At 36.2% G+C, this 8,676-nt stretch overlaps 1 protein-coding gene across 2 annotated transcripts in view; it reads right to left on the reverse strand.

Moving 5' to 3' along the window:
* brun (trafficking protein particle complex subunit brun) overlaps positions 1-5,472 on the reverse strand; it is a 101,814-nt gene extending 96,342 nt beyond the window's left edge. The window contains exon 1 of one of the 2 annotated variants that reach the window (XM_081756372.1): positions 5,009-5,472. The gene's annotated coding sequence lies outside the window, so the exon portion shown is untranslated. Of the gene's footprint in view, positions 1-4,250; positions 4,426-5,008 lie in introns of those variants that run through there. The other variant, XM_081756370.1, reaches the window with a different exon arrangement.
* Positions 5,473-8,676: the final 3,204 nt, after the last annotated feature.

Below are 8,676 nucleotides of genomic sequence, written 5' to 3' on the forward strand. Positions count from 1 at the left end.
CTCGTATCATATACCAGGAGAGGGGAAAATGATTTTAAATATAAAATTTCGTAGGGGGGGAATTTTTTTCCACACTTTGGGCCCCTCTGGAACGGCCCTGTGTGAGCGTAGAGATCTCAAAAAAAATCTGGTAAATAGTACTTGGTATACTGAATGTGTGTGCTAAATTTCAAGTTTATATCTTGAATACTAAGGGCGGGAGAAATTTTATCAAGAATTCCCACAATGCCCCAAATTACCGCAAAACACCATGATCTCAGGTAAAAAATTTCCTGAGACATCTCTATTTACCCTAGAACTACAATCTGCCAATCATTCTCTTCAGAATAGAACTGCCTTTCAGGCGGTACCATTCACATGTCTCCATCATGTATCTAAGGCGGGAAAATCCCGAAGAAAGGGATTTTTTTGGTCTAAATATCCCTTTTTTCAAATTTTAGCCCCTCTGGCTCCCCCCTGTTTTAACGCAGAAATCTGAAAAAAATTCTGTTAAATACTACTCGGTGGACTGAATGTTTGTGCATAATTTCAATCTTCTAGGTGCAAAAATAGGCCCGCAAAAAATTATATATACCGACAACGTCCCATATTCCCCTATACAGAAGTATATTTTGATAAAAATTCCCTGACACATCCCTAATTACCCTAGGGTCATGTTTCGCCCATCATTCTCTTCAGAATAGAACTGCCTTTCAGACGGTACGACTCACGTGTCTCCATCATGTACCTAAGGCGGGAAAATCCCGAAGAAAGGGATTTTTTTGGTCTAAATATCCCTTTTTTCAACTTTTAGCCCCTCTGGACCCCCCTGTTTTAACGCAGAGATCTGAAAAAAAATCTGATAAATACTACTAGGTGGACTGAATGTTTATACACAATTTCAATCTTCTAGGTGCAAAAGTAAGCCTGCCAAAAATATATATATACTGACAATGTACCATATTCCCGTATACAGAGGGATATTTTTGAAAATTCCCTGAGACATCCCTAATTACCCTAGAATCATGGTTTGCACATCGTTTTCTTCAGAATAGAACTGCCTTTCAGGCAGTACCATTCACATGTCTCCACCATGTATCTAAGACGGGAAAATCCCGAAGAAAAGGATTTTTTGATAAAAATATCCCTTTTTTCAACTTTTTCCCTCTCTGGATCCCCCCCCCCCTGTTTTAACGCAGAAATCTAAAAAAAATCTGTTAAATACTACTCGGTGGAGTGAATGTTTGTGCAAAATTTCAATCTTCTACGTGCAAAAATAAGCCCGCCAAAAAATAATGAACATAGGCTTAATAAAAGAAAATATATATATATTTGAGAATTATGACGTCATCACCTCCTATGTCTCGACGCAGGAAGGTGTGAAACCATACGTAAGGTCTTCTACAATGCCTCTTGACTTGAAAAACAAAAAAAACCGGACGAAAAAGCTCAAATAGGAGAGTTATAACGCAATGTACCATGAAACACACAAAGGGATAGAGTGTGGACTGTCTGGACAGAAACACTCTCACACACACACAAACGCATTCACGCACACACATTTTCCCTTATCTCATCAACATCATTGGTAATAAACACCTCGAAGTGTAAGCTGAGTTCCTCACAAGAGAAACAATCTCCTCGTGTCAGCAGAAATAATTGATAAACAAGCGGTCACAAAAGTCAACGTGAAGAAATGAAAAAAAAATAAAGGGAGGAAAAGTAACCAATTTTATGGTTTGTTTGGGTTACAACTGGTGAACCATATTTCAGTCACGTGTTTCTTTGATCGTTTTAGAACACACAGATGCTAGCAGCGGAAGGTTTGATGCAGGATAGCCAGTGCTACATTAGTTATTGGTCTGAATAATTCTTTTGGTCGAAAAGGACCAAACCGTATTTTCAGCCAAAATCGCTATTGGTCGAAAACGACCAACTTCGTCGTTTATAGGTTAATATTTATTGTCGCTTGATTTTAGGCATTTAGAAAGCCATTTGGGCAGACGGTTCAACCAAATTTTGACACATTTCTTTCAGGTTAGGTAAGACCTTTGTATTTCTTTTAGCAGAGCATGTACTAAATGAGGAGCTCCATTACTACTTGCAGATTGACTTCAGGAAGGACTCAGTATAAATACAGCGTGCACGCATGGCATAAAAACTACAGATCATAAAACACGAACCAACTTGTACTAATTGGCCACTCAAAAGCACGAATGCTACCTAATCGAGTCAAGGTAGCAGCGCAGCAGGGGGGACCCGAGCGTTAGAGAGGGGATGCGTCCGTATGGAGCACACGTGTCAGGATAAATGAGGATACTGGAAGAACAATACTTTCACTCAAAACCCATTTCAATATGCTCTGCACTGAGGGTAATTACTTATAATCCCACTCTCATTCCTTCGCGAAAAAGGTTTCACACCGTATTTTGCTTAGTATAAACTTTCAATTTGGTACAACCATCTGTTCGAGTGAACCCTTCATTTATTGATAATTCCAGCACTGTTCGTGTCCCACTGGATTTCGAATTAAATGAGTCCACTGTATTTTAGTTATACAATCAACGATTACGACTATCCTCAAGGAGACGGATGATCAACGCAAGTGTGAAGTACTACAAAAAAAAAAAAAAAAAAAAAAAAAAATTGGTGGAATGAGAATGAGGAAATAAGTGAACACAAGGAAGTCCATGGACAGGTGGGAGGTGTTGTCCATCACGAGATCACATGGATTAGAATCTCATTGTAACATTACTCTTCCCCTTTCAAATATAATGTTAAATAAAAGACCCTGTTTCGAACTCAATAATGTTATAATTAGATGTTAAACACGATTTAAGACTATTTCTAAGCACGATTTAAAACTATTTTGACAGAAACAAACAAACTGTAACCTGTAAAGGACTACGTGTACGTCAGACATCATCTGCTTATAACAAAAAAACAATAAAGTCCTTATTCTTTTCAGTTACACAGCGTTACGTCAAGGACGAACTTACGGTGTGAAAGGGCGGCCTCTAAGCATGTAAAGTTAGAAATAAACAACAAAAAAATCCAAGGAAAATTGACCAAGTAAAAAAAGAAGTAATAAATACAGAGATTCATCTAATAAAATAAAAAAGCTTTTGTCAGGCCCATAGCCATAATCACCAACGAGAGCTAAGGAGGAACTCCACACTCTGAGGGTCCCAGCTTAGTCCTTGCATAGACCTGCATCCTGTATTAAATGGAGATTACCATCTATTAACAAATCCTCCAAACTGATATATAGTTTGACTCTGTAATGTAGTAGTACAGTAGACAACGTCCGTGTGTTTTAGGAAGCAGAAACCCAAAGGAACATGTCATTATATGCAAGAAATAGTTCTGAAATTTGGTTTCTTAATCAGAAAACTGACGAAGACAAAGGAAATGTAGTACTCTAACATTATTCAATGTGCTGTTGAACAAAGTAATACAGTAGTTACAGACAAAATAGAATATAGCAATACGAAATGCACTATTGGTATTTCGTAGTTAAAGCTTTCGCGAGTAGAGGAACAGCAGATTAAATGCTAACAAAGTTATCTTTCATTTGATACTCAGATATTCAAGGTCTAAAAGAATCATACTGAAATGAACTACTTAAAAGATTATGCATAATCGCCACTGAGACATTTATTGTTGCTGGTTATGTAGTGCAAGGCTATATCAAGTATATTTTTAAAAAAATGACTATACAATTGCACTATATATGTTTGTAAACCACTATTTACTGTGAAATAATAAAATTGAACACTACATTTTAATAAGGAAATATTAATAAATCGTATATAAGGGTTAGTTTTTTTCACAGAACTGTAGTTCTACGCCTATCCTGTAAAAAAATGAATAAGTAATACGATCCAGTTTTTAATCGAAGTTATTGAGAATCATATTTTTGACGTTTCAAGTTATAATTTGCTTACACAGCAGAATTTTGTTTAAGTAACATATGTCAGTTGATTTTTAAACTATAAAATGCAATTAAAAATGCATAGTATAACATTACGAATACTTGTAGCTATTCGCTTAACTTCGGGATGTTAACAGGTTTCATCTATGTAACACGAATAATTACATATTTTTATACATGTTAACATTCTTAATTCGATTATTGTTATGCATTAGTGCAATTTATCACGGCTGTCACTGCATCCTCACGGATTGACCTTTGACTGCTATGACGTTGACCATTTTAATATTGCTACAATCTAAATATGAAATTGTCAACAGTTCTAGTTAGTACTTACAATCATTTTCTATACATCTTTTGTGTAACATAGGCTATCAAAAGTACCACTCCACTTCTCCTCAACTTATTAAACACATCGAAAAATGAATCAAAAACACACAATCATCAGCACCTTGCGCTTTCTCTGTGAGTAATTTGTCTGTCATTTCCCAGAGGGCAGAGTAATCGCTTGATTTCGACTGCAAAGCATATCATGTGGCGATTTGTGAATTCAGTTGTTACGAGCGCATTCCAAAGAGTGCGATTCCATTCATTAGAAGGGCAGTTTAAAACTTCCACAAAATTTAAAATTTTCTTACAACTTGTAAGGTTCAAGTCTTGCTACATTTATTCAGATTCCAAACATGTAACATTTGAACAATAAGCATATAAGTATAAATTAAATTAGATATCTGCAAAGCTTTTGAAAACAAATATATTGTAGGGCCTAGTATCATAGCAAGGGAGTGTCTATCCAAAATGACACATTTAAATGTATATTTTGTGCCATCAGCGTTCCTTGTCATATAACAGTACAGAAATATAGGCGTGTCATGATAAATTACATGAAATTATGAAGCTTGGTTCAATAAAGTGATACACTTAAGATAAATTCTACTTCAAACTATTGCGTGTATTAATTTTAAAGATTTTCTGAGGATAATTAATCAAATAATTTTCACGATTTAATTCTTATAGTGTTCTACTAACATTCTACTCTACGAACCTAGTTGAAAATTACAGAATACTAAGAAATGCGTGTTTTTTAATACATACCTGAATCTTGTAGTCCATAAAAAAGAAACTAGTTATTCTTGATTAAATACCCATTGGAAACACTATTTTGGAGGAAACATTACATTTACCACATCTTATTTTGATCATCATTTTTGTGTAATAGATACGCACTAAAACATTCACACAACACACAAGCTTACATCGTCACCACTTCTGATCGCAGCTAGCCTAAGGCTACAAGCGAGACGTGACTACTAATTCGTAGTCGAAGGAATTTGGTCGCCCGTTACGTGTGTGTCTGCCAATGTACACACGTTCTTACGAGGCAAGGTAATTAGCAATTTTTCATCTGCCCGTCCTCTTCTTTGATGGAAACGAATAAATGATGTTTTGCTATCATTTTTACTATTTGTAAAACATTTTCAGAGCTGAAGGAGACAGGGAAAAAATTCTTCCAGTTGCACTGGCTGATGTCAAACAACGAGCATGAATTCTTTTCGAATAACTTGGGTTAACCCGCTACGCTCCTTGATTTGGGTCGCGGTGCAGCACGCAATTGTCAGTACACAAACTGTAAACGTGATGGTGGGAGGTGGCTTGTCTCAGGTGTAAGAAACTTGTTGGTATGTCCATATTAATCCAATGCGGATTCAGTCATTAAAAGAAAAAAAAAAGCAGGAAGCATGGTGTTTTTACAGCTCACGATTTGGCGTTATTTTTCTCCAGGAATGTTTCGTTTTGCAAATATTCAGCAGGAGTAAGCAAATTTTTCGGGAAATGCTAAGAATGGACAGGATTTCCGCCAGACTTTAGTAAATGGAAAGGACGTGAAGTATTATTTGAGGAGTAGAAATTTTTCACTCGAGGGATGTGTTTCAATTTGTATAGAACAATTTATCAACCCATTACAGTTAGGTTGGCTGATTGGTTATAGTTTAACGTGCATTTTCGGCGCCACGGCTGTGTAAGACAGTACCTACTGTTCATAATGGAATCCAAACCACTACTTGTATCGAACCCAACAAGATATCGCACGCAGAAAATTTACGAGTGTCTTTATGGGAGCACATGCTTCATATAGCCGATTCTTTTCAAATGCATGTTTTGGTTTAAGTGATTATAGGTTTGGTTACGATAATTGACTGATTCCCTCGTTTCTTTTCAATATCGTATCGAGGCAATGTAAATGGAAGCTCTGCTTACAGTGGAATGCGAACAACTAAGGATTTCCCGCTCCGAGGCAAGCACTCTCGCTCGGAACCTTGATTGCATTAATCATTCTGTAGAACAGTGTTTCCCAATTGGTGGTCCGCGGAGTCCTACACATCATTGACATAGTATTTGCATTCACTGGTGACTCTGGCATGTAAACTTTGGGGGGAGGACATCAAAAAAGAGATTTAAACTTAAATAGTAAATAAAATGAAGTGAAATATTTGAGTTTTACCGTCCCACAGTTATGCCGGGTAGGCTAAAGGGGACGGTGATGATGAGTAATTAATGAAACGGTGGAATGAAGAAAGTGGGGGAAACGGGAGAACCCCGAAAAAACCCACGCACACGGTGTTTGACGAGCACAAAGTTCACTTGGCGGGAGCAGGGTTTGAACCCGAGACCCCTAGCACAAGAGGTGAACGCTCTACCACTGAGCCACCGTGGCCCCTAAACCTAAATAGTAGTACCTAGCCCAACCTGTTTATTAATCTTCGATTCCATTTGTTACCTCTCTGCTTATCTTCACGGACCCCTGAGGTATATCAAGAACTCTGTTATAATCGTTTCATAGCCTGAATATTATTATTCCAAATAAATATTATTATTATTATTATTTTTATATTAGTCTGTCGTTAGTAAATAAATTAAATTAGATAGAATATTGGACACTTTATACTTCAAAATATTGGGGGGACGCGTACTCTCGTCCCCCCGCCAGAGACGCTCATGTTTACATCTCATAATTTATAACACATTGAATTTTGCAGAACTAGTATTTTACTAGTAGATATAAACTCTTCAATAATACAAGCTAAAGAATGCCGTGACGCCACCCATCTGTTGGTAAATACAACAAGAACAAAGAGACAGTTTGCTTTTTCTTCAAGTAAGACTCTGTTGCTCTATTACCATACAACTAATTCTAGAAATTCTTTTTTTTTTTTTTTCCTATTTTGAATACTATTGGTGAATATTTAAATGTGTTAACATTCACGTCAATTCGGCGAAACGAGTAGCCATTTGTGATTTCGACCTTTAAACGCTTCTTACGTCCTCTTCATCCGTTATTGTAATTACTATATAAGTAGATTTTTTCAATGTCTTATTAAAGTGAAAGCATACTGGTTCTGTAAAAACATAAAGTGGAACACAACAGGAAACAGAAGATTCTAAACTGGCGTTTGTCTGTTATTGCTTATTCCGTGTGTAGTGGTTGTCCTAACATTATTTTCTTGTTCCAGAAAAAATAAACATGTATACCGTACACGGCAATACTACATTTTCATTCAAGCTAAAGGAGGATCACATTTGGAGCCAAATTTATGTCCATTTTATGCCATGAAACTCTCGCTAATGAATCTATGAAGAAGCCTGTTGATCTCACTCAGGGGAGATTTGGAAATGGAAAAAAGAAGATAGAAACAAATGGAAAAAGAAGAAAAATGAGGCCTTGAAACCAAAATGTAGACAAATTTATCACTATTCAGAAGATGCTGTCTACAAATTCACTGATCAGAGTGGGTACCTTATGGTGGGTCGGTAAGTCACGACCCATTGATCCACTCTATCTCTCGAACAAAACAAAAATAAAGAACGTTCATGACTGTTGCAATATTAGTTTCACAAAAAAAAAGTATATGAAACCAATTACAAAACACTTGGAAGTATGATGGCCAGTAGTAGTGCATCCACTAGACATTTGATCAGAAGTCATGACCTTCTGTGGTGACGTACTGCGATTTTTTTTCAGGATATATTTTCTATTATTTTTCTTTTTCTTTTTCTTTTTTTTTTTTTTTTTTTTTTTTTTGTATTTATTACCTTGGCTTACATTTCGCACCAGTCTTCCCAAAATTCTGCGTACAACAACACAACACACACACACCAAAAAATATATGTCATTGTAACTTTTTTAGTGATTATCGGAAAGTAAATCACAAATTTTACATTGTGTTGTCGGAAATCTAGGTGATTTAAGTTTATAATAATCGGGATATCAGTTATAATTACTTTTTTTTTTCGTTGCATTGCTTTGCTGTACCCAAAATTTTGTAAAGACTAGTACGTAATAACTCCTGGTCTCATGTTTCTTGCATGCTATTTTTATCCATTTGAATGTAGTATCTCTGTTTACGTGTTCTTGGTTAACTTGTAGAGATAATCCCTTGTGTAGTGGATTTTCTCTCCATTGTTTTGTCATTTCCTCTGTTGTTAGTAATCCTTGTATTATTTGCGATTCATCTGTCTGGCTTAGCTGGGATGATGTGTATTTTTGGTCTACCGGTATTATTCTCTGTAGTTCTGAACGTTCTTGGTTTTCGTAAAAGCAGATTTTATATCATTGTTATTGTTACTATTTATTAAATACGAACACCATATTTTTAGAAAGGAGTTGAGGGGGAAATAGCCTTTGCTAATACTGGATGTTGCTATAACCAAAGGAGATTTCCTCCTCATTCACCTTGTAATTCGCACACTGTCTACAGATGTGG

This window comes from Thermobia domestica, chromosome 4 (genome assembly GCF_964235325.1).
Source record: "Thermobia domestica chromosome 4, izTheDome1.hap1.1, whole genome shotgun sequence".
Taxonomy (NCBI): Eukaryota; Metazoa; Arthropoda; class Insecta; order Zygentoma; family Lepismatidae; genus Thermobia; species Thermobia domestica.